Below are 9,640 nucleotides of genomic sequence, written 5' to 3' on the forward strand. Positions count from 1 at the left end.
AATAATAATAGGAAGTTCTAGGAACACAATTTTCATCTATAAAATAAATATTTTTTCAAGCATGCAATTATTAACAGGATATTTTTAATAGATACACAGCATTAATAGGAGTACAATTGAAAGTAGCCTTGAGTATCACTTAATCCAATCCCATCCACTCTACAGAGAATGAAATTTTGACGCAAAGAAGCAAATTGTACTCAAAATGCCATGTATGAGCTGAGACTAAATCCAGGCTAGGATTTTTGCCTACCTATGTTGTGACATGCATGGATCTATTAGTCAAAAAACAAGATACTTCCAGAGACCATAGAACGTACTCTGGAAACAAGTTTTGACAATACTCTTTCTCCAGCACAATTCTCTTCTAATTTAATCTAAAATTATGTCTGGAAATCTTAAAAGCCATAGTTTTTAACTTATTGGAGGTTTGTTTTTCCTCCTTTAAATATCTTTTTCAAATTAAAATATCTAAATTAGTCTTGAAGTCTGTTTTTGATCTTAAATAGTAGTTCTAGCTGTTGTGATTCCTTGGGAATTTCCAAGCGTCATCTTTCATTCAACATGACAGATGTTCATTTCCCCAACAGATGGCAATATAGGTAATACTTCTCTCTTTCTTGTTTACCATTCTTTTCTCAGTTTAGTTTATCAGGCTTCACATTATTTAGGATTTTACAAATGAAAATAACATTGTGAGTCATGCTCTACTAAAGTATTTCTAACTTAGAATTTTGGCATGATAATCACATATATTTGGACAAATTACCTCAGTTTGTAAATTGCTTCCATTATCACCTCTGTGATGTTGATACTTAAATATATCTCATTTGCCATAACCTGTAACTCAACCTCTAGTCTTTTTTGGCAGGTATTATGCTGTCTGCTATATCTCCTACTTCATCTGTGTCTTATAGCCCATCACAAGACACTGAGTTCCTAACAGCCATTCAAACAAATTAGTCCTTATTCATTAATGTCAATATTTAATCTATTTCATTTTTGCAACAATAATAATCAACAAAACTGATCCTCTACTGTTATTTTCTAATAAGATAGCTTCTCTTTTATTATCCAGTTTTATTAATAAAAATATATTGAATTTGAAATATCTGTGCTCTTCTCATATGTGATTAAACAGTCAATGCATGGATTTTGAAGTCAGACTTCCTGGATTTGATCAATGGCATCAGAATCTACTAGCTGTACAAACCTGGCTAAGTCATTTAATTTCTCTATGCCCCAATTTTACATCTGTTAAATGGCAAAAATAATAGTCTCTACCCCAGAAAATAATTATGTCTTATAATACAAGTAAATATAGAAGAGTGTTTGATAAATTATGAGAGCTTAATTACTATCACCATCATCATCTCCATGATTATTTCATTCTTTAATTTTGGAAGGTTTCTAGTTCTACTAGAAATTATAGGCATGCTTCTCTGTTTTTTGTTTTTTTTTTTTAACTAAAGTTTACAAGGGTTGCACAATTTCATTATATGCTTGAATATTTACAGGCTTTGGAAAATGTTTTTGTAAATTTGACTCAATTATATTTCATTGATTAGTATTTGGGGAGAAAAAGATTTATTAAAGCAGCTGGTCTAGGATCTATTCCCCCATTTTCTGATGTGTGTGTGTGTGTGTGTGTGTGTGTGTGTGTGTGTGGTAGAGGGAGCAGCCCAGGGGGAGAAAAAAAAAAGGAGGTAAATGAGTCTAATGCCCTTGTCAACTGGAATCCCAGGTAAAGAGATTAGTAATGTTTACTAGGAAGAAGAGTCTTATCTATAAAAGCCCTTAGCAGTTTGTCCCAGCCTGAAGAATTATTATTAGTAGTCATTAATTGGAGTAGTAAACAAACTCCCGAATCTATGGATTAATGGTTTATGGCTCCCTGGAAAATGTCCTAAAGCTTTACACTTTCTAGGGCAAAAATGGAGATATTTCATAATGTAAATGCTCTCTCTGTTTTGTAGGTAAGCCTACAAAATCTTTTTTGGAGACAGAATGTGCATGTATGTCCAATGTGGGAAGAAAGGGCTTGGGGGGTGGGGGAGCATACAGAATTTCCAATAATCTCTTTCTCCTTTGTGCTTCTTAATTGCCTGTGTCTGATATGGGTTAGCTATCTCATTCTTGTACATGAATCTGATCCTGAACGTTCACTCAGTACTAATATCTCAAGGAACCCAATTTTCACTTAAGATTTTAAAGACTGGGTTAAGTACAGTGGATCTTATTATCATAAATATGTTTAAATGGCAAATTCTGTAGGAATTTGACAAATATAGCTTATATTACTACACATAGTTCAAACTACTGGTATTAAGAAATCCTTTTAGAAGCACTTTTCTTGTCCTCAAAATTACACATTTACCTCAGTAATATCTCCAATTATATCAGAATCTTACATTTCTGACTCAGTACTTTATTTCTAGGAAAAAGAGGAAAGATATTGTGTATCAATATGATTGCTACATTGCAAAAATGCTATACTCCTGAAAATTTTAAACTTTAACCACTAGACTGCCTGGCACTGTATTATTATTATTGTTCCCCATCAATACTCATATGGCCAGTGTCTTTTCTTTGGCTTATATCTGGTACCTAGCAACTCAGTCCACTTAATCCATATTGCACATGATAAAAAAAAACCCATAAATCAGGGAACCTGCATTTAGTTTACTGTGGCTCCACTTCTCTTTTTCACCTTTTTGACTTCATAATTGATCTTCTTTATGCTGTATTTTTTCTTTTTGCAAGGTGTTAGTACTATTTCTTATTTTTTAACATCTTTATTGGAGTATAATTGCTTTACAATGGTGTGTTAGTTTCTGCTTTATAACAAAGTGAATCAGCTATACATATACATATATCCCCATATCTCCTCCCTCTTGCGTCTCCCTCCCACCCTCCCTATCCCACCCCTCTAGGTGGTCACAAAGCACCCAGCTGATCTCCCTGTGCTATGCAGCTGCTTCCCACTGCCTATTTACATTTGGCAGTGTATACATGTCCATGCCACTCTCTCACCAGTGTGAGGTGATACCTCATTGTAGTTTTGATTTGCATTTCTATAATGATTAGTGATGTTGAGCATCCTTTCATGTGTTTGTTGGCAATATGTATATCTTCTTTGGAGAAATGACACTTTTGGTCTTCTCCCCATTTTTGGACTGGGTTGTTTGTGTTTTTGATATTGAGCTGCATGAGCTGCTTGTATATTTTGGAGATTAATCCTTTGTCAGTTGCTTCATTTACAAATATTTTCTCCCATTCTGAAGGTTTCCTTTTCATCTTATGATTTCCTTTGCTGTGCAAAAGGTTTTAAGTTTCATTAGGTCCCATTTGTTTATTTTTGTTTTTATTTCCCTTTCTCTAGGAGGTGGGTCTAAAAGGATCTTGCTGTGATTTATGTTATAGAGTGTTCTTCCTATGTTTTCCTCTAAGAGTTTTAGAGTGTCTGGCCTTACATTTAGGTCTTTAATCCATTTTGAGTTTAATTTCGTGTATGGTGTTAGGGAGTGTTCTAATTTGATTCTTTTACATGTAGCTGTCCAGTTTTCCTAGCATCACTTATTGAAGAGGCTGTCTTTTCTCCATTGTATATTCTTGCCTCCTTTATCAAAAATAAGGTGACCATATGTGTGTGGGTTTATCTCTGGGCTTTCTATCCTGTTCCATTGATCTATATTTCTGTTTTTGTGCCAGTACCATACTGTCTTGATTACTGTAGCTTTGTAGTATAGTCTGAAGTCAGGGAGCCTGATTCTTCCAGCTCTGTTTTTCTTACTCAAGATTGCTTTTGCTATTCAGGGTCTTTTGTGTTTCCACACAAATTGTGAAATTTTTTGTTCTAGTTCTGTGAAAAATGCCATTGGTAGTTTGATAGGGATTGCACTGAATCTGTAGGTTGCTTTGGGTTATATAGTCATTTTCACAATGTTGATTCTTCCAATCTAAGAACAGGGTATATCTCTCCATCTTTTTGTATCGTCTTTAATTTCTTTCATCAGTATCTTATAGTTTTCTGCATACACATCTTTGGTTTCCTTAGGTAGGTTTATTCCTAGGTATTTTATTCTTTTTGTTGCAATGGTAAATGGGAGTGTTTCCTTAATTTCTATTTCAGATTTTTCATCATTATTATAGAGGAAGGCAAGACATTTCTGTGCATTAATTTTGTATCCTGCTACTTTACCAAATTCATTGATTAGCTCTAGTAGTTTTCTGGTAGCATCTTTATGCTGGTAGATTCTCTATGTATAGTATAATGTCATCTGCAAACAGTGACAGTTTTACTTCTTTTCCGATTTGGATTCTTTTATTTCTTTTTCTTCCCTGATTGCTGTGGCTAAAACTTCAAAAACTATGTTGAATAATAGTGGTGAGAGTGGGCAACCTTGTCTCGTTCCTGATCTTAGAGGAAATGGTTTCAGTTTTTCACCATTGAGAACAATGTTGGCTGTGGGTTTGTCATATACAGACTTTATTTTGAGGTAAGTTCCCTCTATGCCTACTTTCTGGAGGGTTTTTATCATAAATTGGTGTTGAATTTTTTGAAAACTTTTTCTGCATCAATTGAGATGATCATATGCTTTTTATTCTTCAATTTGTTAATATGGTGTATTACATTGATTGATTTGAGTATATTGAAGAATCCTTGCATTCCTGGGATAAAACCCACTAGATCATGGTGTATGATCCTTTTAGTGTACTGTTTGATTCTGTTTGCTAGTATTTTGTTGAGGATTTTTCCATCTATGCTTAACAGTGATATTGGTCTGTAGTTTTCTGTTTTTTGTGACATCCTTGTCTGGTTTTGGTATCAGGGTGATGGTGGCCTTGTAGAATGAGTTTGGGAGTGTTCCTCCCTCTGCTCTATTTTGGAAGAGCTTGAGAAGGACAGATGTTAGCTCTTCTCTAAATGTTGACAGAATTCACCTGTGAAGCAATCTGGTCCTGGGCTTTTGTTTGCTACAATATTTTTAAACAGTTTCAATTTCAGGGCTCGTGATTGGTCTGTTCATATTTTCTATTTCTTCCTGGTTCTGTCTCAGAAGGTTGTGCTTTTCTAAGAATTTGTCCATTTCTTCAAGGTTGTCCTTTTTTTTTTTTTTTTCTGGTACGCGGGCCTCTCACCGCTGCGGCCTCTCCCGTTGCGGAGCACAGGCTCCGTTCGCGCAGGCTGCAGGCTCTGTTCGCGCAGGCTCAGCGGCCATGGGCCCAGCCGCTCCGCGGCATGCGGGATCCCCCCAGACCGGGGCACGAACCCGTATCCCCTGCATCGGCAGGCGGACTCTCAAGCACTGCGCCACCAGGGAAGCCCCAAGGTTGTCCATTTTATTGGCATTTAGTTGCTTGTAGTAATCTCTCAGGATCCTTTTTATTTCTGCAGTGTCAGTTGTTACTTTTCATTTCTAATTCTATTGATTTGCGTCTCCTCCCTTTTTTTCTTGATGAGATTTTGTTTATCTTCTCAAAGAACCAGCTTTTAGTTTTACTGATCTTTGCTACTGTTTCCTTCATTTCTTTGTCATTAATTTCTGATCTGATCTTATGATTTCTTTCCTGCTGCTAACTCTGGGGGTTTTTTGGTTCTTCTTTCTCTAACTGCTTTCTATGTAAAGTTAGGTTGCTTTTTTGAGATGTTTCTTGAGGTAGGATGGTATTCCTATATACTTCCCTCTGAGAACTGCTTTTGCTGCATCCCATAGGGTTTGGGTCGTCGCGCTTTCATTGTCATTTGTTTCTAGGTAGTTTTTTATTTCCTCTTTGATTTCTTCAATGATCTCTTGGTTATTAAGTAGTGTATTGTTTAGCCTCCATGTGTTTGTATTTTTTACAGATTATTTCCTGTAATTGATATCTAGTCTCATAGTGTTGTGGTTGGAAAAGATACTTGATACAATTTCAATTTTCTTAAATTTACCAGCACTTGATTTGTGACCCAAGATATGATCTATCCTGGAGAATGTTCCATGACCACTTGAGAACAAAGTGTATTCTGTTGTTTTTGGATGGAATGTCCTATAAATATCAATTAAGTCCATCTTGTTTAATGTATCATTTAAAGCTTGTGTTTCCTTATTTTCATTTGGATTTCATTCTGGTGGATGAGGCTGGATCTTGTCTTTCTGGTGGGCAGGACCACATCTGGTGTTGTGTTTTGGGGTGTCTGTGACCTTATTATGATTTTAGGCAGCCTCTCCGCTAATGGGTGTTTTTTTTGTCCTGTCTTGCTAGTTGTTTGGCACAGGGTGTCCAGCACTGTAGCTTGCTGGTCATTGAGTGGAGCTGGGTCTTAGCGTTGAGATGGAGATCTCTGGAAGAGCTTTCGTCGTTTGATATTATGTGGAGCCGGGAAGTCTCTGGTGGACCAATGTCTGGAACTCGGCTCTCCTACCTCAGAGGCACAGGTCTGACACCCAGCTGGAGCACCAAGACCCTGTCAGCAACACGGTTCAGAATAAAAGGGAGAAAATAAAAAGAAAGAAAGAAAAATAAAATAAAATAAAGTTATTAAAATAAAAAATAATTATTAAAAATAAAAAAATTAAAAACTAGTAAAGACAAGAAAAAAAGAAAAAGGAGAGCAACCAAACCAAAAAATGAATCCACCAATGATAACAAGCGTTAAAACTATACTAAAAAAAATAATAATAAATAAACAGATCCATAGGACAAATGGTAAAAGCAAAGCTACACAGAGAAAATCACACAAAGCATACATATACACACTCACAAAAAGAGAAAGAGGAAAAAAATATATATATCGCTGCTCCCACAGTCCACCTCCTCAATTTGGTCTGATTCGTTGTCTATTCAGGTATTCCACACTTGCAGGTACATCAAGTTGATTGTGGAGATTTTCTCCGCTGCTCCTGAGGCTGCTGGGAGAGATTTCCCTTTCTCTTCTTTGTTCTCACAGCTCCCGGGGTTCAGCTTTGGATATGGCCCCATCTCTGCGTGTAGGTCGCCTGAGGGCGTCTGTTCTTGGCTCAGACAGGATGGGGTTAGAGGAGCCGCTGATTCGAGGGCTCTGGCTCACTCAGGCCGGGGTGAAGGGAGGGGCACGGATTGCTGGGCAAGCCTGCGGCGGCAGAGGCCAGCGTGACGTTGCACCAGCTTGAGGCGCACCGTGCGTTCTCCAGGGGAAGTTGTCCCTGGATCCCGGGACCCTGGCAGTGGCGGGCTGCACAGGCTCCCAGGAGGGGAGGTGTGGGTAGTGATCTGTGCTCGCACACAGGCTTCTTGGTGGCGGCAGCAGCAGCCTTAGCGTCTCATGCCCGTCTCTGGTGTCCACACTGATAGCCGCAGCTCACGCCCGTCTCTGGAGCTCCTTTAAGCGGTGCTCTGAATCCCCTCTCCTCCCGCACCAGGAAACAAAGAGGCAAGAAAAAGTTCTGCCTCTGGCAGGTCCAGACTTCCGACTCCCTCCCGGCTAGCCGTGGCGCACTAACCCCCTGCAGGCTGTGTTCACGCCGCCAACCCCAGTCCTCTCCCTGTGCTCCGACCAAAGCCTGAGCCTCAGCTCCCAGCCCCGTCCGCCCCGGCCGGTGAGCAGACAAGCCTCTAGGCCTGGTGAGTGCCGGTCGGCCCTGATCCTCTGTGCGGGAATCTCTCCGCTTTCCCCTCCGCACCCCTGTCTGTGGCTGCGCCCTCCTCCGCGGCTCCGAAGCTTCCCCCCTCTGCCACCCGCCGACTCCGCCCGCGAAGGGGCTTCCTAGTGTGTGGAAACGTTTCCTCCTTCACAGCTCCCTCCCACTGGTGCAGGTCCCGTCCCTATTCTTTTGTCTGTGTTTATTCTTTTTTCTTTTGCCCTACACAGGTACGTGGGGAGTTTCTTGCCTTTTGGGAGGTCTGAGGTCTTCTGCCAGCGTTCAGTAGGTGTTCTGTAGGAGTTGTTCCACGTGTAGATGTATTTCTGATGTATTTGTGGGGAGGAAGGTGATCTCCACGTCTTACTCTTCTGCCATCTTGAAGATCTCCCCCTATGCTGTATTCTTAATGAGCTGTTAGCCTGTGTAATTAGTAAAATCTTCTCTCACGTGGATATAAAGGGTGCTTGAGAGGTCAGTATTTCAAGCAACTAAACCCTTTAACTGAAGCCCCTTCTTATCTGTCTCAGACTTAACCTCTCTGATATTTGCTTGCCTAAAAATATTCCCATGTGTTTGAGCTTTTTTTTGTTTTCATCTATCCTTAGCTCAACATTGAAATCAGAGCCTTGGTAAAAATGTGTGCTGGCCAGGTGGTGATGAGCAGTCATTATCTTTGTGCATGCATAGTTGCAGTTTTTTAAAAAATCTCTTGATACAGCCCATTCTAAACAAAATAAGCTAATGGGACATTGATAGTATGAATAACACATATAGTTTTTAAATGTCCATTAAACTGACAGTAATAATTGCCTCCAGAGTAAACCTTTTGAAAAATACCATGTAACTTGGTTTAGATTTCATCCTGCACACTCTGTATAGAAATACCAGTGGGTATCAAATATGAAAAGAAGAAGAGAAGAAAAATAAAAAGAGTAGATCAAAGGTCAAGAATAATTTACCACTGGATAATCAGTTCCTGAAAAGGCAGAAGTTTGAATGTTCCTTTATGGATAGGCTAAGTTGGAAAAAAGAAGAAAGAAAATTTCCTAAGTATTAGTTTCACTCTCTTTATGAAGCAGAAGTATTTATCCCTATATTTGAAACTGCAAAGTAACTGAGAGATACTTTTGGAAGATCATATAGAACATCAAATATTAATGACACTTGTCTAATTTCCTTATACATATTCCTAGGTTCCTTGCAACCTGCAAACATGCTTGGTAACTAAGGATACCCTGTTAAATAAACATAAGCCCAGCAAGACTGTGAACACACTGGGAGATGCCTGACTCAGCAGTGTGCCCTGATGCCCTCATGTTTCATAAGTTAATTTCAGTGAGAAAAATCCCTGAGAGAAAGAAGATACTACATTTTATACCCAGAAAAGAAATATAATTTGTAGATAAATACTAGAATACACTATGCCAAAAAATAAAAAAAGAATAAAAACATAAAACTTAATTTGTGTAAAATGTTTAGGAAAACTTGAGTTGCCATATAACATTTATATGTGTGCATACAGATATATACATACATATTTACAAATATACATATATACTCAAATATTCATTCATAATAGAAATTTGAAGCAAACTGAGCAGGAAATAAGAAACTACTAACATTTTGGTCATGCTGTCTACATCTCAGAGAATAAGAAACTGAGGCCCAGACAACTAGTTATTTGAGGAACCTGAATTGAAGCCTCCTTCTTGTGCCTCATACATTTTCCTCTAGACGACGTAAGCTGCGTGTCCAATATAACACATGCATATCACAGTGATTGCTCAAAAAATGTATGTGGAACTAAATTAAATTAAAATTGACACCATTTTACCCACTTTATGATTCAAATACCCTGAATTTGAGGATACACTGAAGAGTCCACAAGAAGACTATTCCAAGGTCACTGACTATATTTTCAAAGCTCTTGTGGCAAAAAGTTTATTTGCACACATTTTTGTCAAAAGGCTATCTTATATTCCAAGTCAATACTGTTTCTAGTAAGACACATTATGTTTTCCTAAATGTTCACTCTG

Source organism: Delphinapterus leucas, chromosome 5 (genome assembly GCF_059928025.1).
Source record: "Delphinapterus leucas isolate spDelLeu-1000000601 "Yukka" chromosome 5, BTC_Dleu_Yukka2, whole genome shotgun sequence".
Lineage (NCBI taxonomy): Eukaryota > Metazoa > Chordata > Mammalia > Artiodactyla > Monodontidae > Delphinapterus > Delphinapterus leucas.